Raw genomic sequence first — 23460 nt, 5'->3', positions numbered from 1 at the left:
GTACAAAAAAATAGAAATAAATTAGATAATCCAATCAGGAGGCTGAGATTGGCAGAATGGAGTAGGAAATTTTAAGCCAACTATACAAAGTCTGCAAAAGACAGGCCATAGATTCAAAGACACAAATAAGGTGAAATTAAAAAGATGGAATGAGATATGCCTGGCAAGCAGCAACCCAAAACGATCTGGAATGGCTATATTAATATCAGACAAAATTAACTTGAAGACCAAAACTGCTGTAAGACAAAAGTGATAAAAGTTCAATGCATCAGGAAGAGATGACAATTATCAACTGTACATTCACCTACCAGAACCCCAAAACACGTGAAGCAAAAACTGACAGATTTGAAGGAAAAGATAGGTAATTCCATGGTAATAGTTGGAGCCTTTAATATTCTGTATTCAATAATGGGTAAAACAACCACGCATAAGACCAACACGGAAGTAGACAAAAACAACACTATGAAACAGCTACAGCAGACATCCATAGAACATTCCACCCAAACTATCAACATATATACATCCTCATCCAGTCCACAAGGAACATTCTTCGGGATAGACCGTATGTTAGACCATTAAGGAGCCTCCATAAATCTAAGGGTATTGAAATCAAACAAAGTATGTTCCCTGACAGCGGTGGAATTAGAAATCACCAACAGAAGGACATTTGGGAAATTCACACCTATGTGGATATTAACACGCTTCTAAATAATTACCGATGTGTCAAAAAAGAAATAAAAAAGAAAGCACTTTAAGATGAGTAAAAATGAAAACACATCCCCAAACTTATGGAATACGGCAAAAGCAGTGCTTAGAGAGAAATTTAAAGAAGTACATGTGTGTATTAAAAAAGAAGTTCTCAAGTCATTAACCCAAGAATCATCTTAAAATCCTAGAAAAAGAAGAGGACACTACATCCAAAGCAAACAGATGGGGAAAAAATGAAAAGATTGGAGGGGAAATAAAAAATACAGGTAACAGAATTTAAAAAATTAACAAAACCCAAAGTTGACTGTTTAAAATGATCAACAGAGTTGATAAACCTTTAGTTACACAGACCAAGAGAAAAAGATGATGCAAGTTGCTAAAATCAAGAATTAAAGAGAAGAGATCACCAGTGACCTTATAGAAATAAAAATCATAGAGGAAGGCTATGAACTGTGTGCCAACAAGTTAGGTGACCCAGAGGGAATGGACAACTTCCCAGAAAGTTGCAAAATTGACTTAAGAGGGAATAGGAAATCTGAATAGACTTACAAGAAGCAGAGATTGCATCAGTAACAAACAAAGAGTAGCCCAGAACCACCATTAGCTTCGCTGATGAAATCTATGAAACATTAAAGAATTAACACCAATCCTTTACACACTCTTCCACAGCATAAAAGATGAGGAAATGATTTCCAACTCATTCTATGAGGCCAGTATGACCTTGATACCAAAACCAGACAATGGCATCACGAGAAAACAAGAGGAAAAGCCACAGACCTATATTCCTGATGAATATAGATACAAACATCCTCTACAAAATGGGATCCAGCAACAATGCCGTCTTGAGGCATATATCCAAAAGAAATGAAAAAGTGTCCACACAACAACTTATAGGCTGATGTGCCCAGCAGCATTATATTTATAAGAGTTACGAAGTAGAAACAGCCCAAATTCCCATCAACTGGTGAATGGATACATAAATATGGCATGTCGATATATTAGAATACTATTTGGCCATAAAAAGGAATGAAATATTGATCACATGCTACATACATGGATGGAGCTTAATCACATTGTGCTAAATGGAAGAAGGTAATCACAATTGTGTGATCCCGTTCATCTGAGATGTGCAGAATAGGCAATTTCATAGATAGAAAGTCAATCCGTGTTTGTGAGTGGCTGGGGCGAGGGGAGAAATGAAAAAGTGGCTGCTAATGGCCACAGGGGGTCTTTGGCAGTGATGAAAATGTTCTGAAATTAGGTAGTGCTGACAGGCGCACAACTCTGATTTTAGTAAAAGCCAGTGAATTGCATATTTTAAAAGGGTGAATTTTACATTCTGAATTCCATCCCAATAAAGCTGTTGTCTATTTTTGTTGTTTTTGTAAGGTGCTCAGACAATTTTGTTATTACAGTAAGTGGATATTTTTCTATGAGATCCTTCTGGAGAATATTATGTCCCATTGCTGGAGAACATAAAGGAAGCACTGTGTAAATGGGGCCACCTTCATTGATGGGAAGATTCAAGGATGCAAAGATGTCAATTCTTCCCAGATCAATCTACAAATTCAATGCGATCCCAATAAAACTCCCAGTAAGATGCTGCATGCATACTGACAAACTAATTCTAAAATTAGTCCAGAAGTAGAAGCTCATTCCTTTATTTAACAAATATTTATTGAGTGCTTACACTATGTCACTTTTATTAAAGCTGCTGGGGTGCAGCCAGCAAAATGATAAACAACCTCACTGCTTTCATGGGGCTTATGTTTAGGAAATGTGCAAAAATAGACGAGGCTCTTTCAGAAAAAAAATGACAATGGGGTTTTTTTTTTACTTGATCTAGCAGATATCAACATACCTCATAAATCTATACTAATTAAAACAGCATAAAATTGGCACAAAATAGCCAAAATAGATCCATACAACAGAACAGAATCCCAAAACGGATGCGTATGCATATACCAATTTGGCCCATGACAGAGAAGGGCCCACGGTTGAATAGACATGAAACGTGCAAACATGAAACTCTCTTTCATTAAACTTTTTTTTTTAAACCGCACTTCCTGGCTCTGAACTCCAGTGTGTTTAGAGCCAACTACTACAAAAATATCCATCCAGTGTCTCTTCCAGTTGGATGCTGGCAGTCCAAAGGACCGGTCTGAAGCTTCAGCTGGTGCTAGGAAGCATCAAAGACTCTGGTTTGCTGGGTGGGGTCAGGAGTGAGGGAAATCAACAGGCAAACAAGTTTCGGAAAGCCAGCCTTTCACCCACAAACTGAGCACTGAGGGGTATTGAGCCTCCTGACCCCAACTCTCCATTTCTTTTCTCCACTCTGCTGCGCAGGCGTGCTCCCTGATGCCCCTTCCGAGGGACCAAAGGAATGCTCGAAGAGAGGAGGGGCCGGGATGGCCTCCATCAGGTCCTTTGCTAACCGCCCCCAAGGAGTGATGCTTCCTTCCCCCCCGCCACGCCCACTTCTGGCTCTGACCTTGATTCTAAAATCTGCGTGGTCGGTGAAGGCAGATGCGGGTGTGCTTCCAGAGGCTCTGTCCAGTCAAAACCATTCTCATGATGAAGCGGACGTTCCTCACCTTTTTCGCTCATTCTCTTCCGAGAGAAGTTTTTCAGAAGCTACGCGATATGCGATAGGGCGTCAGGTCACGTGCGGGAGAACCGGGTCTCTTGGATGAAAGCAGACGCTGGACACACTAGCAAAAACGTACACGGGCGTCACTCTTTTTGTCCGGGTTGTAGTTATTTTTCGTAACAACGTGACTTGTGCTAGCATTTGGATTATTTTTAAGTGAATAAAACATACTTTGGAAATCTTTTGGTTTTAATTTCTACTGCGGTCAGGTGGTACCAGCAAAGACTCTTGGGTCCTCCTTCATTTTTACGAAGAGTTTAAAGGGGTCCCCTGGTCACAAAGTGTGGGATGGCCCCAGCCTTCTTAGAGCCAGCTTCACAGCATCAACGGGTCATACAGCCCTCAATAACCACCACTTGGGTAAATGAGCGAAGAAATGAATCGATATACCAGCTTTTGAAGGACACAGGACATACCATGTCGAACACGGTGCCTATTGCACACGAAACACTTAATGCATCCGTGTTGTCTTCTCTGACACCGAACTAGAGGCACAGGGCTGGAAACTGGGAGTTTAACATCATAGCTCCTGTATCTGTAGGAAGATGTCCGAGATGCTGGCAGGGTAACCGTGGCCTCCACCCCCCCCCCCCTTCCACGTAAACTCCTGTCTTCAGCTCTTGGCAGAACTGGGGACAGATCTGGTCCTCAGGACCCACAGAGGCTGGCTCAGTCTAGGAGCCCCCGTGCTGGTACCACACTTACAGTAACTCCAGAACTTGTACATCTTACACATCCTCTCGACAAGACCCGAGTTAGAGACGTGAGAGGGACTCCAGTCGATAAGGGCGGGCTGGGAAATGAGGCTTTCAGACAACCCAGGACTGATCGAAGACTGTGGGCAAGGACACTGGCACCTATTTGTTTCCAGGCTCCTCGTCTATCCCTCGATCAGCCCTGCGGCGTGGGATTCTGCAGGTGTCCAGTGTGACACTAAGGGGGTCCATCCACAGCTTAGACCTCTGGATTCGGGATAATTCCCAGGAGAGGGCAATAAAACCGTGATGGCCATTTCTGACAGAAGCCTCCAGAGGAGAGGATGCTTTTTTCCTCAAGGGCACAAAGCCTCCTGCAGACCAGCCACAGCCCTGCCCACACTATTCCCTGAAGGTCCTAATTTTGCCCGTGAAGTTCCCGCATCTTGTAAACGGATTCACTAAAAGGAATTTTAGTTTCTTTATTTACGGCACAGGATCATTGCTGACCTGCCTACCTTCCAGATCACATAAAAGCCTGCAGGTGGAAATTCCTTATAAATCGTGAGGTGTGTACAAAGGCAAACAACTTTATCATTGGTGTGATACTAAGTCCCGGCGTTGACACGCCACGGCCGTGGGGGAGGCAGGAACAGCACCCGGGAGGAACAGCACCCAGCAGGGCTCAGCACGGGCTCCCTGGGGTGGGGGGCGCAAGAGACCAGCTGGAGAGAAAGAGTAGTGCACTTGCACCAAAGTCTGGCAACAAATGAAAACGTGAGAGGAAAGTGTATAAGGCGCAGCTAGATTGACCAACCCCATCTCTCCTGGAGGTCCCCTGGCCTCAAAGCAGAACAAAATTTTTGGAGCTTTTTCCAAGGTGTCCAACATGAATCTTCCTTTTTTGTGTGTTATTTGGCAGATGTAAGAACTGGCCAGAATCCCAGGGCCTGTTACCTGCGTTCATGGGAATATGACTGAAGTGTGACAGGAGACGTCTCCGGAGAGGACACTGCAGGGGCAGGCCCCATTGGAGGCTCCGTGGAGCTGTGGAGAATCACGATGTCCCTGCGAGTCAACACTCAGAGGAACGAGTACGCGGAGAGAAACTATCACAGTCCCGATGCACTGAGACTTGAGCAGTGTTTTTGCCACGGCTCTGCACCGGGCACCTTTGACCTCCTTGTTCCCCAGGCTGTACACGACAGGGCTCAGCAGGGGAGTGAGGACGGTGTAGGTCACAGAGATGAGTCTGTCCTGCCCCCATGGAACTCTGGGACTTGGGCTTGAGGTAGATGACGGAGGCACAGCCATAGTGGACGATGACCACCGTGAGGCGGGAGGTGCAGGTGGCAAAGGCCTTCTTCCGGCCCCGGGCGGAGGAGATCTTGAGGCTGGTGGAGACGATGAGGACATAGGAGAAGAAGACCGGGCCCGTGGGCAGAATCAGGACACAGACGCTGATGACAAAGTTGATGATCTCGTTGACAGGGGTGTCCACGCAGGCCAGCTTCAGCAGGGACCTGACGTCACAGAGGAAGTGAAAGATGACAAGGGCGTCACAGAAGGGCAGGCCAAACACAGATGTTACCTGGACAAGGCCATGCCCAGGCCAATTCTTAGAGACGCAGACGTCCACTGGCACAGGCCTCTTCCCTAGGATGGCTGTGGTGGTGAATTTTGTGCGTCAGCTTGACTGGGCTAAGAGATGTCCAGACAGCTTGCAAAACAGTAATTCTGGGCACGCCTGCGAAGGTGTCTTTAGAATATATTAGCATTTGAATCAGCAGACCGAGTGGGGAAGATCACCCTTACCCAAGGTAGGCAGGGATCATCCCATCTGCTGGGGGCCTGAATAGAGCAAATGGCAGAGGAGGGCAAATTCTCTGTTGGTGGATGAGCTGAGACATCCGTCTTCTCCTGCCCTCACGCATCAGTGCTCCTGGTCTCGCGCTTTCAGACTCAGACTGGGATTTACACCATCAGCTTTCCCGGTTCTACACAGCTTGCAGATGTGAGGTCACGGGACTCCTCGGCCTCCTTGAGCACATGAGGCAAATTCCTATAGTAAATCTCCTACACGTATCAATAAAACCTATCGGGTTCTGTTTTTCTGGAGAACTTCGATGACTACGAGGACCGGCTACCACAGGGGTTGCAGATGGCCACACAGTGATCAGGCTGTGTGGCCAGGAGCAGGAAGACATTGTGGGCCGCACAAGTGAGGCAGGAGACGAGTGGGCATGACCGTCTTGAATGGCAATGGGCTGGTGAGGACTCAGGAGGCCAGATAGGATGCAAGGAATGATGGCCACAGCGTAGCTGTTCTCCGAGATGGAGAGCATGCTTGGGAAGATGTATATGTCCCACATGGAGACAGTCAGCTGATTGCTGATGAAGGGAATATGGAGGTGATGGTCCAGAAAAATAATAGTCACGATGAGGACATTGTTGGAGAGAGTCACAGCAGGTACAGAATTAGAAGGACCAAGAGAAAAGGAGGCCAAGCCTGTGTGACCGCCCAAAGCTGGAGGAATCTGTGAGGAGGAGCTTGGCTGCAGCAAGAGTTCAGCCTTGGCACTGAGAAGGGTCCAGATCCAAATGAACTGGCCAAAGGGAAGGGAGGGTGAGATTCTCGCTGCACAACAGGTTGCCCTGTGCTCCGAGCTGCAGGCGAGAGTGCTGCCCCGGCCTCGGGTGCCAGCAGTATTCTTCCCCCGGCTAGGAACTCCGCACTCTTGAGAATAAATCAACAAGTCTCTTGTGATGTGCTTGATTTAGGGCAAGGATGACAGGGAGGAGAAGTCTCAACACAAACGAACGGCAGAATCATGAGAACAACTACCCAACTTGACCACGAAAGAGGTGGGTCCAGATCAAAGACATGGCGGGTGTTGAGTGAGCGTGGCACTTGAGTTCCCTCTGTGCTGTGTGAGATAGGTCCAGTCCTCTCTGTCAACACGCATTGCCAGCACAAAGTGCCCTGGGAATCTCCCAAAACAGGTGTTCTTACCAAGTACTGAGTCCTGTGTTTTCCTTTCCTTAGCCCTGCTCCTTCGTGTACATGAGACCACTAGTACAAGGCCAGGCGGTGAGAGGGCCATTCAGGCTATAACACTCATCATGTTTCCAGAAATGGAGGCCAACGCTCTTTTGAACTAAGTTCTGTCACATTTCTTTCTTCCTGTATACTGTGTCCTCTCTAGAGAAAAAAGCAGTACCCGGTGTTAATAAATGATGTTGACTTTTTCCAAATCTCTTTGTGATGTGACATTTCCCAATGAAAAGAAAGATATAAATAGAGGTGAGTTATTTTTCAAGGATTTTTTTCTACCCCTAAACCTGTACTTCATAACAATGGTTAATAATGCCATCACTGTGCCTGTAATTTTCGGCGACTATCACTTCCATGCCCCTCCTGTGTTTCTTAATGTCCTTTTCTTTTTTTGTACTGCTTGGACAGGATCTCACTTTGGCTCTCAAGTATTGTGGAAGCAAGAATCAGCCCATTTCCCTGGAGAAGCATGGGATATGGCTCATCGTTTTTGCTTTTCTGTCACCAACCCATGGCAGTAATGGGGTAATACCTTGAATATGGGCAACCCGGTCTTACTTAATTCAAGAAATAGAAGATCTGTGTCCTGCTGGCACCCTCAGTGTATACCACAGGATTGCTAGGTATACACAGGATCCCGTGTATACCACAGGATCACTAGGTTCACGTCAGGGGCGGAAGTAAAAAAAAAAAATCTTGCCTATAGAGTAACAAAGATTACACCGGCCTTCTCCTCAGCACTCATGCCAGCAAGAAGACAGCAGAGTGAAATATTTAGTGTTGACAGAAAACAATGACCATGCTAGAATTCTGTACCCTGCAACATCATCCTTCAAAAATGAAACAGAAATAAAGACTTTCTCAGGCAAAAACTAGGGGATTTTGTTGCCAGTAGACCTGTCTTCTGAAAACTGTTACAATAAATTTTGTAGAAAAAAGGAAAATAACATAAAGTCAGAAAGCACCAGGCCCAAATGGGTTCACTGATAAATTCCACCAAATATTTAAGGAAAAATTATACCAATTCTTCACAGTTTCTGTTAGAGAATAGACAGTATGGTATTGGCACAAAGACAGACACTTATATCAGCGGAACAGAATAGAAAACCCACAAATGGACCCACAAATATATGGCCAACCAATTTTTGACAAAGCAGGAAAGAATATCCAATGGAATAAAGACAGTTTCTTCAGCAAATGGTGCTGGGAAAACTGCACAGCGACATGCAGAATGAACCTGGACCTCTTTCTTACACCACACACAAAAATAAACTCAAAATGGATGAAAGACCTAAATGTAAGACAGGAAGCCATCAAAATACTAGAGAAGAAAGCAGGCAAAAACCTCTTTGATCTTGGCCGCAGCAACTTCTTACTTAACACGTCTCCGGAGGCAAGAGAAACAAAAGCAAAAACGAACTATTGGGACCTCATCAAGATAAAAAGCTTCTGCACAGTGAAGGAAACAATCAGCAAAACTAAAAGGCAACCGACGGAATGGGAGAATATATTTGCAAATGACATATCAGATAAAGGGTTAGTATCCAAAATCTATAAAGAACTGATCAAACTCAACACCCAAAAAACAAATAATCCAGTGAAAAAAATGGGCAAAAGACATGAATAGAGACTTTTCAAAAGAAGACATCCAGATGGCTGGCAGACAGATGAAAACATGCTCAACATCACTCATCATCAGGGAAACACAGATCAACACCACAATGAGATACCACCCCACACCAGTCAGAATGGCTAAAATTAACTACCCAGGCAACAACAGATGTTGGTGAGGATGCAGAGAAAGGGGAACTCTTACACTTATGGTGGAAATGCAAACTTGTGCCACCACTCTAGAAAACAGTGTGGGGGGTTCCTCAAAAATTAAAAATAGAACCTATACCCAGAAATTGCACTACTAGGTATTTATCCAAAGGATACAGGTGTGCTGTTACCAAAGGGACACATGCACCCCAATGTTTATAGCAGTGCTATCAACAATAGCCCAAAGTATGGAAACAGCCCAAATGCCCATCGACAGGTGAACGGATAAAGAAGATGTGGTGTGTGTGTGTGTGTGTGTGCTGTACCCTACACACACACACACACACACACAAAATGGAGTATTATTCGGCAATCAAAAAGAATGAAATCTTGCCATTTGCTGGGAAGACAAAGGAAGAGGAAGACACTTGCTGGGATGAGCACTGGGTGTTATTTGTAGGGGATGAATCACTGGATTCTACTCTTGAAATTATTATCACACTATATGCTAACTAACTCGGATGTAAATTAAAACATAAAAAAATAATTTAAAAATATTAAAAAATAAAAAAATAAATTCTTATAGAAATAAAAAAAGAACTATTTGAGGAAAACTACAAGAACTCTGATAAATGAAAATAAAGAATAAATGTAGAGATATTCACAGATAGGAAGACTCCATATCGTCACATCAGTTCTTCCCAACTGGATCTATGTATCCAATGCAATCCCAGTCAAAATCCCAGAAAGTTCTTTTGTGGATGTCAACAAACTTATTCGAAATTTATTTGGAGAGGCCAAAGATCCATCATATCTAAAGAGAACAAAATTGGAGAAGTGACACTACCCAGCTTCAAGACAGTATCGTGTTGGCAAAAGAATAGTCAAATGAGGGGAACAGAAGAGAAGGCCCAGAAGCGGACCCACATATAGTCAACTGATTGTTGGTGAGAGAACAAAGGCGATACGATAGCACAAAGTCAGTCTTTTCAACTGGTGCTGGAACTGAAAATCCACAGGCAAAAAAAATGAATCTCGACACAGACCTACCACCCTTGAAAAAATGAGCTCAAAATGGATCACAGAACTAAATGAAAATTGCAAAACTCTAAAATTAAAAGATTTTAATTTATTTCTTAAAAAAATTTAATTTAAAAAAAAATTAAAAGAGAAGAAAATTTCAATGACTTTGGGTGTGGTGAGGACTGTTTAGACACAATACCAAGGGCACCATCCATGAGAGATAAAAACCTCTTCTCTGACATGGCAAGAGAAGGAAAAGACAAGCCACAAATTGGGAGAAAATATTTGCTGCTGACACGTCTGATATCTCCACAATATACACACAAGTTTCAAACTCAACCATGACAAAATCTGATTTTTTAAATGGGCCTAAGTGTGGGTTTCCTTGCATGGGATGAGTCATTTAGCTCTTGCTGATTTCATGATTTTTGTCTTTATCCTACAATAGTTTGTGATGTTTCTACATGTGGCTGTCTTTGTGTTCACCTTTGTGTGTGTGTGGGGGGGGGGGGTTGGGGAGTAGTTTGTTGGATGCATAGATGAATGTTTTCATCACCATCTCAAAGGGAAATTGGCTGCTGAACCCACAGTGGAAACTGAGGAAGGAAGATACAATCAAATATCTTTTCTTCGGAAAGGCAGTGCATGTTGGCTTTCCAACTTTAGCTCTAGCTCTTCTCTTTGCCTTCTCTCCTGAATAGCACTCTTCCCAGAGGGGGTCCAAACCACTGGATTGATCGAGTGGTCAAGGTAGCTCTCCCCCCCATCATGCTGACCCAACTGGTACAGCTGGAATCTGTCCTCCCTCCCAAAGAGAGTCTCAGTTTTTCTAGAAACGATGAGTTTAACAGAGGGGCACTAAGGTTTACTTGTGTCTTGCTTCCCAACTGTTCTAGAATTCATAACACTGAATTGTATGCACAAACATAAACAGAACGCGTCCTCTACCTCTCTCTGCCACAAATGACCCTGCTTCTTTCTAAGAAATTTAAAGTATTGTAGTTCTTTTCGCCTCTTCCTATCACAGATGCTCTTTCACTGCTGGGTGTTCCTTCTCTGCTTCTCCATACTGAAATGATAAAGGACTCGTATCTAGCTTTTGTACATACTTTCCTGACGTGCTTCTATTGAGTACCTAGTTTCTTCCATTCATCCCTCCTTCCAATTTTTTGTTGAATAGGTAATGCACAATGCTGTACAAAAACAGAACTAAGGCAGGTTCCATTTAACTATTAGTCTCCCTTAAAACTTCCTTTCTGTCCCTTCTGGAATGCTAACCCTCTGGGGGCGCCTGGGCGGCTCAGTCGCTTAAGCATCCAACTCTTGGTTTCAGCTCAGATTGTGATCTTACACTTCATGAGTTCGAGCCCCGCATCAAGCTCCATGCTGACAGTGTGGAGCCTGCATGGCATTCTCTCTCTCCCCCTCTCTCTGCCCTTTCCCTGCTCGCTATGTCTCTCTCTCAAAAAATAAACGTAAAAAAATTTTTTAGAAAAGAATGCTAACTCTCTGAAAATAGCACTAAAATAACCTGTTGATAAGCAAAGCTGAGTTTATTCCTATCTTGACAAGGAGAGTATCACCTTCCTAGAGTAGTAGTGTTATATCTGCTAGTGGGGACTGAAAAGTGAGGCTATTCATGATGTTTTGGGGCTATGGTATATGACTGGTTTTCCAACTCAGGAGCTTAATTAGGACTGGGTGTCATGCTAAAATAGTTTAGGATGTGTGGACCCAACAAAGACTTTTGAGGTCAGGGTTTCAAGTGCCTTAGAGAATTAACAGTCATTTGGTGGTGTTTATTGAAGAGCTGAACAGTTTGATGGTCATTGACCTGAGGTTTTTTTTTGTGAAGGTTCCCAAGAAAAACAATTAAGTTATACACAACTTTTGTCTTCCTGGACAAAGACTTTTTTTTTTTTTTTTTTTGGAATAGCAATGCCATGCTGATGAAGACAGTAGAAGAGTAAAGTTGTATTATTGAAGACAAATGAATAGCAAAGTCATGTTAATGTAATCAGTAAGCACGCTCCCTCCTTACCCCCACCCCCACCCCCACATTCTTTCCAGGAAATACATAGTATATAAAAATACAGATATGCCTTCAAATACAGGCTAACATACAAGCAAACGTGTGCTCATATATACATTAATACTATCCCCGCTATATGTAACGACATCTAGGACATCCTTCCACAGAGCACTCAAAGATTTACCTGAATTCCTTTTAACAGCAGCGTAATTTTCCACTTTAGAGATGGGTCATTATTAACTCAGCTTAATGCTGACATATGTTATTTCCCCCCAGCTGTCGCCATTATAAACAATTCCATACTAGAAACCAGTGAACATGTCATTTCATACAGAAGTGAGCACAAGGAAGTGAAATGCAAAGTCAAAAGCTATCTGCACACGGAACTTCGACCGAGTGCCACACATCCTTCTGTGACACGTCTTACCGAGCGATGCCTCACCAAGAAGGTGCCAAAATGCAATCTCCCGTCATTAGGTCTCAAAGAGGAACGAAGAGCATAGGGAGAGGCAACAGGGCTCAGCGACGAAAGGCATGTGTCTGGAGCCACACTGCCCGGGATGGAATCCCACTTCCCTCTAGCCATGTCACCGCAAGGCAAGTCACCTCCGTCGCGGTTTCTCTCTGAAGTGGGTTTAAGGATGGCACCCTCTTCACAGAGTTGCGAGCATCAAAGTCGTTAAGATACGCAGAGTGTTCAGATGTGTGACTGGCACCTAGCAAACTCTATCTAAGTAAACTAAGTACCTATGAGGTGTGATTATAGGAATCACCACCAGCAGAGACACGGAGCACCCAGTGCCTTCCAGGGATCTTAGGGCAGGAACCGGAAGCGGACGAACCGGAAGCTGACGAGAGAAGGCAAAACTCACGGGAAGCTTGGGTGAACACAATCGATTCTGTAACTTCCTGGGCGTAGCCAGGCATAAAACCCCCTCTTTCCGTGTTTGATTAGCAATAAAATTCACAACTGATCTTAAGGGGAAATGAATCTGAAAGAAAAGGTATTTATTTATTTGTTCAAACATTTCCTATTCCCCTACCATGTGATAGGATCTATCGATGGAATGCCTACTACCTACTAGCTTCTCAATAAACGTTTACTGAATGAAGAATGAATTAGAAAGAGTCTCTGATGTTAAGGAACTCGGAACATCATTAGGGGAGAAAGATACATGAGAATGACCATACAGAACAATGGGTGCTATAATGGAAATTGGTACAGGATGCTACAGAAGCATCGGACAGGGCCAACTAATGCAGACTAAGGGTCACAATACACTAGAAGGGAGCTTGTCCAAGTTAGTAAGGGAAAGGTGACTCATGCATGCATTGCAGAGGGCATCTGGTTAGACAGATCAACATTTACAAAGGTCTAGGAAATGTGGAGGTAAAGCTCCAGATCCAGAAGGTCCTACGACTGAATCCTACTTCCCGCCTCGGGCAAGGTCCACTCCTCTCTATAACACACTTTCCACATCTATACAGCGGGTAACATTAGTCCTTAACTCCAAATACAGCCAGGATCGAAGAGGTTAGTGTGTAAGCCATTACGCAAAATGGCTGACACATAGAAAGATCTCAAAAAATGTTGGCCATAATTATCATCACCATGAGGGATGATGGTGCCACGTTCGGGAAATAAAGAGTGGTTCTGAATGGGTCCAGGGTCCATTCGGTGGCCTGTGGTGGCTTTAAAGAAGAGGAGTCCTTGGGGGCCTATCGTAAGGAAGAGAAACCCAGCTAAGTCTTTGGGGCTGAACAGCGCCTTGGTGTGTGGGATTTTCCGAAATACAAAGGCTGAATTTGATGGAACCAAATGTGTCATTATGTACTTTCTACTATTGTGTGAGCTGAATGAGCCTGTATTAGTGCTGTTCACACCATTCCTAATATGCTGGCGTGAATCACATCCCTTCTCTGCCTCTGCCTTATCAGACTACCTGCACACGGGAGCCCTGGCCCCTCTCCTGAGGGCATTTCCCGGCTCTTACCTGGTGGCTTGGACGGGGGTCACCTGCCTGCAGGAAGGAGAACCAAGGGTGTGTGAACGGTCTTTTGTTGTCACTGCTCCCTGATGAAACCCATTGTTTAAAATCTTTTAGGCCTGTATACTGGGAAATTGCCCACAGTGGCTGCAAACTCTGCTTTCTTTTAAATTAATAGCTCAGAGGACTTGATGCTTCAATCACGCTCTAGGCTCTCTTTTTAAATGTATTATTTTACATTTTCTCACTTCCTCTTCCTGTCAGCCGCAGAGAAATTCCTACCACTTATTTTCATTGACTTCATATCTTCACATCTTTGAATATATACATTTCCATTAAGATAACCATTTATCTTGACCTTTATTACCTACCTGTAATCCAAACATAATAAAGATCCTCTGTTATTTTAACGGCTCAAATACTAGAGAGAGAGAGAGCCTTCCCAAAGTTTGAAACTCAAAATATATTACTATTTTTATTTACAGAGCAAATGGATCATCTAGCCTCTTAAGAATACATTCCCGGGGCGCCTGGGTGGCGCAGTCGGTTAAGCGTCCGACTTCAGCCAGGTCACGATCTCGCGGTCCGTGAGTTCGAGCCCCGCGTCAGGCTCTGGGCTGATGGCTCGGAGCCTGGAGCCTGTTTCCGATTCTGTGTCTCCCTCTCTCTCTGCCCCTCCCCCGTTCATGCTCTGTCTCTCTCTGTCCCAAAAATAAATAAATGTTGGGAAAAAAAAAAAAAAAAAAAGAATACATTCCCCATTCCCCACTGAGCGCCTGGGTGGCTCAGTGGGTTAAGTGCCTGACTTGGGCTCAAGTCGTGTTCTTGTACTCCGTGAGTTCGAGCCCCACGTCAGGCTCTGTGCGGACAGCTCAGAGCCTGGAGCCTGCTTTAGATTCTATGTCTCCCTCTCTCTCTGCCCCTCCCCTGCTTGCTCTCTTTCTCCCTCTCTCAATAAATAAATATTAAAAAAATATATATATGGTCAAACATATCCAGTCATTTCTGTCTCCATCCATCTTTATCTAGCTTGCTGGAGCTTCTTTTTGTCTTAAGACCAGCGTTCTGCACTCCTCTTTCCTCCAGCTCCAGTCTGACTGGGGTTGCTTTGTGGGACTGCTCTAGGGCTCTAATCCTGGAACTCTCCTTCACCAGCATTCCCCCCTGATCCCCAGCTTTATTAAAGTATAATTAACAAAAAGAAACTGTACTATGTCTGAGGTGTACAATGCGATGATTTGATATATACATTGTGAAATGATTACCACAATCAAGTGAATTAACACATCCCTGACCGTGTGTGTGGCGAAAACACTGAACCTCTCTCCTAGCAGATTTCAGGTATACGACACAGCGCTATGGGCTGTGGTCACTATGCGGCAAGCTCTATCCTTAGAACTTATTTATCTTGTTTCTTCTTGAATTTTTTTTCAATGTTTATTTACTTTTGAGACGGAGAGAGACAGAGCATGAACGGGCAGCGTCAGAGAGAGGGAGACACAGAATCGGAAACAGGCTCCAGGCTCCGAGCTGCCAGCACAGAGCCCGACGCGGGGCTCGAACTCACGGACCGCGAGATCGTGACCTGAGCCGAAGTCGGACGCTCAACAGACTGAGCCACCCAGGCGCCCGAGAACTTATTTATCTTGTAACTGTAAGTTTTTAACTTTGACCAACATCTCCCAGTTCCCCCGGCTGCTGGCAAGCACCTGCTCCCGTGACCTTCACATTTTTAAATTCCACATATAAGTGAGATCATTTGGCTTATTTCAGTAACTGTTATGTTCTCCAGGTTCATTCACACTGTTGCAAATGTCAGCATTTCCTCCTTTTCTGAGGCTGGATAATGTGTGTGTGTGTGCGTGGGCACGTGTTTCTCTCCCACATTTCTTTATCCTCTCCTCTGTCGATGGATGCCTAGGTTGCTTCCATGTCTTGGCTATCGTGAGTAATGTAGCAGTGAGCACAGGGGTGCAGTTATCTCTCTACAGAACACCCCCTGTGCATGCAGAACCGTGGTTAGAGAATTAAGAAAATTGGAATAAAGCCCCCATCCAGAGCTATGAAGGGTCTGAGACTGACCCCACTTGCAAGTTGCTGGCACGTTAGCCTGCCATCATGTCACGGATGCTGGCAGAAGACAGACTCCTGGGTCTGAGACAAAGGACGTTATTATTCACAGCAATAGTATTGACCCTGGCTCTGGTTCTTCGAGCTCTGGTTCTCATACAGGAACAGAAAGAGGGCCAGGAAGGACCTGATCATGCAATGAACTGCATTAGAAAAATGAAACTCTGAGCTTGGGGACCCCGGGTCTGCTTTAACGCGCAGTAAAGTTGCCTCCTCTGTGCTTCAGAGGGACACACGGTCTATATTCCAAGGCCGTTCATTACACAGATTTCCTCGAAATAATAATCTAGGACAAAGGCGTGAAGTGTCTCTGTTCACAAGATGTGCAGAAAAGTGAGACCCAAGGAGAACTGTCCCAGTTCAAGCAGGTACTGTAGAACCTCAGAGGGAAGGAGGAAGACATCATGTGTGATGGCAGGTGGGGTAAATGCTGCCTGCAGGTGGGGGTAAATGTTGGCTTCTGGAATGAAGTGCAGACACACTGAACGTCACCTGTGAGGGAAAAGCATCTTGGCTCTTATATGAGGAATGTATTCTTTTTTTTTTTTTTAATGCCTATTTATTTTTGAGAGAGAGAGACAGCGCATGAGCAGGGGAGGGGCAGAGAGAGGGGGAGACACAGAATCCCAAGCAGGCTCCAGGCTCCGAGCTGTCAGCACAGAGCCCCATGTGGGGTTCGAACCCACAAACCATGAGATCAGGACCTGAGCCGAAGTCAGACGCTTAACTGACTGAGCCACCCAGGCTCCCCTATGTTTAACCATACCTAACTAGCTTTGGAAGAAGGCTTTCCTGTTCTGGAAAAAGAAAAAGGAAAAGGAATTGAGGTTGGGTTAATTATGCATACTTCAAAACTGAAGTAAAAGGGTTCACTTACTAAAATTTAGTGAGAAAACAAAAGTTGTGCTGGAAGAGATCCACACTCGTAGAGTGCTACCTGGCTCAGAATAATATTTGCATATTGCAATGTTGTATGTTCTGAAAACAGATTGAAGTGTTTTTTCATTAAATGCTTTTTTATTTCTTTATTTTTTTTTTGAGGGGGGGTGCAGAGAGAGAGGGAGACACAGAATCCGAAGCAGGCTCCAGACTCCGAGCTGCCGGCACAGAGCCCGACGCGGGGCTCGAACCCACGATCCGCAAGATCATGACCTGAGCCAAAGTCGGATGCCCAACCGACTGAGCCGCCCAGGCGTCCCCAGAATGAAGTTTTAGTAGGAGGATGACACGAGGAGAAGCGTGCGTATGTGTTCATGGGTGCACAGTGTCGCAAATGAGCTGGGAAGTCAGGAGAGGATGTCTAAAATCTAGGAAGTCAGAACTATTATTGCAGCCATGTTATGGAGAAAACAGAAGCAGCAGAAATATGGAGGGGACACCAGGAAAACAGATAAAAGAGCTGGACGTGGGTGCTTATAAGAAGTGAGAATCACAGGTGGATGGAGAACTGCTTTAATAACGAAGTGACATTTTGTATTTTTAATTCTGCATTTGGACTATTTGTAAAAACTAAATTCAGTTGTACAGAATTCACTTTCACTTTTGGGTGACTACAAGTGGTACATAAATCACCAGAAAATGAATCAAACAAAAAGCCTGGGGAAGAAACAAACAGAGAGGAGGACGGTAATTTCCAGCAACACCTCTAGTTATAAAAGATGTGAGTGGGGCGCCTGGGTGGCGCAGTCGGTTAGGCGTCCGACTTCAGCCAGGTCACGATCTCGCAGTCCGTGAGTTCGAGCCCCGCGTCAGGCTCTGGGCTGATGGCTCAGAGCCTGGAGCCTGTTTCCGATTCTGTGTCTCCCTCTCTCTCTGCCCCTCCCCCGTTCATGCTCTGTCTCTCTCTGTCCCAAAAATAAATAAACGTTGAAAAAAAAAAAATTTAAAAAAAAAAAAAAAAAAAGATGTGAGTTGGGGCGCCTGGGTGGCTCAGTCGGTTGAGCGTCCGACTTCGGCTCAGGTCACGATCTCACAGTTCGTGGGTTCGAGCCCCGCGTCGGGCTCTGTGCTGATGGCTCAGAGCCTGGAACCTGCTTCAGATTCTGTGTCTCCCTCTCTCTCTGCCCCTCCCCCACTTGTGCTCTGTCTCTCTCTGGCTCTCAAAAATAAATAAATGTAAAAAAAAAAATTTTAAAGAAAAAAAAAGATGTGAACTGATTAAGTTAATCCATTGAAACAAAAGGCTCTCAGACTGAATTTTAATAATCTGGCATGACACTATTAAAATAAAATTAAAATAAAAAGGAAAGGTTGAAAATATAGAGGCTGAGATGGGATCCAGAAAAAGGCTGACAAGAAAAAAGTTGATGTAGGGGCACCTGGCGGGCTCAGTGGGTTGATTTCGGCTCAGGTCATGATCCTGGGGTTGTGGGATCGAGCCCTGCGTTGGGCTCCACGCTAAGTACAGAGGCTGCTTAAGATTTTCTCCCTTTCTCCACCCCTACCTCTGCCCCTCTCCCCCACTTGTGCTTTCTCTAAAACAAAAAAAATAAAGTTCATGTAATACTACAAACATCAGACAAAATACTATTCAAAGTGAAAACCAATAAGGAATGTAGGGTATTGATAAGCAAAATAATTCACCAGGGAAGTCTTCCACTCGTGAACTTACAAGGTCCTAACAGCATAGCTTCAAAACGTACTACACAAAAATTGATAACACTCCTGGGAGAAACTGAACACTCAATCACAGGAGACATTTCAGGCAGTTCTCTCATAAACTAACAAAACCATCAACGGGTCAATAGGGTTCAAAAGGGTATAAGGACAATTCACACGCCTGATCTACAAGTCTAACCTTCACACAGAGAATGGTCACGATTTTGACCCCACAGGAAGCCTCGAGAAATTCTGAAACACTGATATTATATAAACAATTTCCATGAACCACAACGCAATACGTCCCCCGTCCCAAAAAAGGAGCCAGACCCTGGCTTCATAGACGTGGATATTTACTATCCGTCTTCATAGACGTGGATATTTACTTCATAAACACTTCTGTGCCGGCCATTATTCTAAGCACTTTCAAATATTTACTCACCCGATCTTTACAATAGCTGTTTGAGGAAGTCCTATCATTCCCCACATTTTACAAACGAGCAAATGGACACACGCAGACTTGGAACGACTTGCCCAGAGTCACGGAGAGTAAGTGGCAGAGTTAGACACAAGCCCAGCACCAGGACTCCACGGTCTAAGCTCTTGATTGTTGTATCACGCTTATTCTACTAACATAAACATCTAAATATGCTGTGAGTTGGGGCACCCGGAGGGCTCAGTCGGTTAAGCGACTGACTTCAGCTCAGGTCATGATCTCACGGTTCGTGAGTTCGAGCCCTGTGTCAGGATCTCTGCTGACAGCTCAGAGCCTGGAGCCTGCTTCGGATGCTGTGTCTCCCTTTCTCTCTGCCCCTCTGCCTCTTGCGCTCTCTCTCTCTCTCTCTCTCTCTCTCTCTCAAAAATAAGTAAACATTAAAATTTTTAAAAATAAACTGTGAGTTAAAGAAGAAATAAAAACAAAAATTTTAAAATACATAGTTCTACAACTTAACAGAAGCACTACAGATCAAAATAAATGACTATCCAGAGCAGTTCCCAGAAAGCAATTTATAGCTTTCTAGGTTTACTGTAAGAGGCAAGATAAATAAAAGATTCTAATCCAAAAAAAAAAAAAAAAGATTCTAATCCAAAAAGCCTGGAAAAGAACAAAATAAACCCAAAGGAAGTAGAAACAAATAATAATGAAGTAGAATTTAATTAAAATCCAAAGTAAACATGAAACAATAGAAATGTTCTTTTTTTTAAAGTTTGGAATCTCTGGAAAGATGAGTTGAAAATAACCTTCAACGACAATGATAAATCAGAAAGACTAAACAAAATGAGGTAGGAGAAAAGGACACATAAGATGATTATAAAAACATACCCTGAACAACTTTGTATCAATCTATTTGAAAAAGTATATAAAATGGGCAAACTCAGAGGAAGATATAAATTACCATAATTATACCAGGAATAGAAAATGTACTAGAATAATAACCCTAAAAAAATGGAAAAGCAGTGGGGGGGAAAAATCCACCCTTTCAAAAAACAAACAAGAAAAGACACCAGGCTCAGAGCTTAGAAAAGGCGTGAAATTTCCCCAGCATTGAAAAACATTGTTAATTGCAAACGTTTGGTACCAAAAATAGGCAAAGTAGGAGAAGATAACTACTGGCAAATAACAGGTAGATGAAAAAAATAGCTAATTCAATTCAATAGTGTATATTGGGTCTTGGTCTTTTGACCAAGCAGGGTTTTTCTTAAAAATGTACCAATGAGTCAACCTTAGAAAAGTCTATTAATGTAATTCACCACCCTAACCAATCGAAGAGTAAAAAGCATACAATCCTATCAATGGATATAGAAAAGGAGCCAGCTAAAAATGTAATAGATCACTAGCGATAAAGTGGCAAACGAACCAGGAATAGAAAGGAACTTCCTTCATCTGATAGAGGGCAATGCCAGAGATGTGCCCCAAACATCCCCTGTCGTGGTGACCGAAACGTGAGAAGCATTTTAATTAAAATTTGGAAAAAGGGAACAAGTCTCCATGATAGCCTCTGTGGCTGCTAGCGTTCAATATTGTATCATGGCTCATAACTGAATGCAACAAGAGAAGATATAAAAAGTCAGAACGGAAAAGACAAAACTGCCAAAAATAGGCAGATGATGTAATCAGTGTATTTTCTCCCTTTTCAGGAAAAAAAAAAACAAAAAAAAAAACCTCCATCCACTCCAGATTTTCCAGTCTTTTTACATCTAAACTTATGTCAGATAGACCCACGATAAGAACCATACATGTTCTAAAAATGCACACAGTTTCCAGATCACAATTTCAACATCAGGGTTTCCTTTTCTTTCTCGTAGGTTTCAATCCCATTGTAGTCCTAATTCCAAAGAGCTGCGTAAATATTTGAATTGAGCTGCCTACCAGAAAAACTGTGAAGAAGGGACACTGACAAATGAGGCCCAAGATTAACGGATTCTTTTCAGGTCTTGGGAAGACCCTCCCCGCCACACCCCCCCCCCCAGCAGTGGTAAATACACCATGTAGTATCTCTCTTAGCTGTGGGTCTCTCTGCTCTTAATGGCTCATCAGTCCGAGTGTTTCCGGTTTCTCTCAGGTCAACATTTGGGGCCAGGAGAGATCATGTGGGACCGGACTGGATGGCTGGCAATTATCCCATGCTGGTTTGTCAGTCTCCATTGACCCAGCTTATCAAAGACACATTAATAAACTCCCTTACTCCCAGGTATTCATGCCTCAAGCATGCTGGTTCTTAGAAAGGGAGCCTTTCATACTTTGGGAAGGTCTCTAGGAGAAAGGCATAAACTGAGCTCCAGAACTAGGAAACACCAAGGAGTCAAAGTCCCAGGGAAGCTGGCAGGTCAGTGTCTGGGTTGCCTTCAACCTCTGGGAAGGCCCGTCTTGGCCCCATTGCAGGAGAGGCAGACAAGGCTGGGTATGCTGACTGCCCAAAGGCCAGGAGACATGGGAGGGAGGCAGGAATCTGGAGGTTGTCTGCTCTCTCCAGCGATTCGAAGCGATGCCCTGGACTGACGAGCAAGCAGCGGGACTGGCGTCAGTACGGATGCCGTGTCCCCAGCTGCCGCCACATTCCCTGGCCTTGGCGCGTGCAAAGCGCTCAGTGAGCACCTGCTGAAAGCATCCACAAGTGAATGAGTCACAGCTTCTGGAATATTTGAATTGCAAGGGGCCTCACAGATCTTCAGCAATTAGGGCACGAGACCCCGGGGCACGAGTGGCTTGACTAATAAAGCTGCACCCTTCAACGTGGTTGGGTCCTGGGGCACCTGGGTGGCTTGGTTGGTTAATCGTCCGACTTCAGCTCAGGTCATGGTCTCAGTTTGTGGGTTCGAGCCCCGTGTCAAGCTCTGTGCTGACAGCTCAGAGCTTGGAGCCTGCTTTGGATTCTGTGTCTCCCTCTCTCTCTGCCCCTCCCCTGCTCACGCTGTGTCTTTCTCTCAAAAATAAATTTTAAAAAAAATGTAAAAGTATGGTTGGGTCTGGAGATAAGAGCTCCTCATCCTCTACGGAGATCAGGGCCGTGTCTTGATGCAAAGGCTTTGTTCCTGCTGGAAACCCCAGATCGCCTACACACATACCGTCCATGTGATCGGGCTGATGAGCCCCCTTTCTAATGAGGTCCCCAGACATCAGCAGATTTGGATCTTGCTACTGCCCCCTTGGGGAAAGGGACCCCGGGGCCCAGGGGCCCGGGGGAACAGTCCTCCCTGACAGCCTTTAATACACACTTAAGGGGCAGGGCTCCGGGAAGGCACAGGGGAGCCTGGGGCTGCTTTTGTGACTCCCAGACCTGACCAATCAGCGCAGGAATTAACAGACAGACCCGGGCAGGTTCTAAGGTTTTCTTGCAGGCTTCCCTTCAGAAGACTCTGAGCGTGCTGCACCTGCCCAGCGGAGCAGGAGTGCTGGCTGGGGCTCTCCAGCCTTACTCTCTGAAGCCAGATCGAGCCTCGGCCCTGCCTGGCGAGAGGTGAGTCACCCTCCACCACTCAGTAAAAGCAGGGTTCTTGTCTGACTGGGCGCGGCCTCACGACTCTTGCTCATGGGACACCACCTTTTCTTTTTCTCCTCTGTCCTGGGACTATCGTCAAGTGGAACAATGACTGTATAGCTGGGCTGTAAGATTTAGGGAATAAAAAGCATTATACATACTGGGGAAAAAAATCATTTGGAAAGGGTTATCTGGGACTTAGCCTTAGAAAAACCTGAGGCAGAACTTTCTAAGGGCTTCATTGGTCCCTTTAGCCCAACAAAACAACTAAAGGCTGAAGGGAGAGCCAGGGGAACTGGGAACCTGCACTCCCACCCCTCACAGTCCTACCTGTCACACTCCTGGTGAACGGGGCCTGGTGGCAAGCTACAAGCCACCAGACTCTGGCGGGGTGAACCCACGTGGGCCCTTTCCACCAGGAAAAGTGGATTTCCCGAATATACAAGTCCCCGCCATTTCCTCCCATTTCCTGCCCCAGATCTCAAGCAGGGGCCAGGAAAGTGAGGATCAGTGAATGGCTGAAGTAGAGTCTCCCAAGCGCAGGAGTCCAAGCAGAGCCCGAGAAGAAGGTCCCGGATGCAGGCACGCCTGCAGAATTGTTGCACTGGGAGAGGCTTACCCATCCCGACCCACATCCACATGCTCCCCCTGCCCTTGGGACTCTCTCCCCTGCGGGAATGTCTCCTTCCCTGTTTCCTCCTCCTCCTCTTCCTCCTCCTCCTCCTCCTCCTCTTCCTCCTCCTCCTCCTCTTGTCTCTAAAAGCTAGCAGAGCACCCTCTATGCAGCAAGCTGGTAAATACGTTCTAGCTACATGAAGACCAGCCACGTCCTGAGCTGGG

General features: G+C 44.8%; 1 pseudogene; it reads right to left on the bottom strand.

The window, feature by feature from the left end:
- Positions 1-5016: 5016 nt before the first annotated feature.
- On the bottom strand, positions 5017-6398 carry LOC115504869 (annotated as a pseudogene).
- Positions 6399-23460: the final 17062 nt, after the last annotated feature.

This window comes from Lynx canadensis, chromosome F1, assembly GCF_007474595.2.
Source record: "Lynx canadensis isolate LIC74 chromosome F1, mLynCan4.pri.v2, whole genome shotgun sequence".
Taxonomy (NCBI): Eukaryota; Metazoa; Chordata; class Mammalia; order Carnivora; family Felidae; genus Lynx; species Lynx canadensis.
The sequence above is the reverse complement of the archived record's forward strand: the minus strand, read 5'-3'. Positions and strand labels throughout refer to the sequence as shown.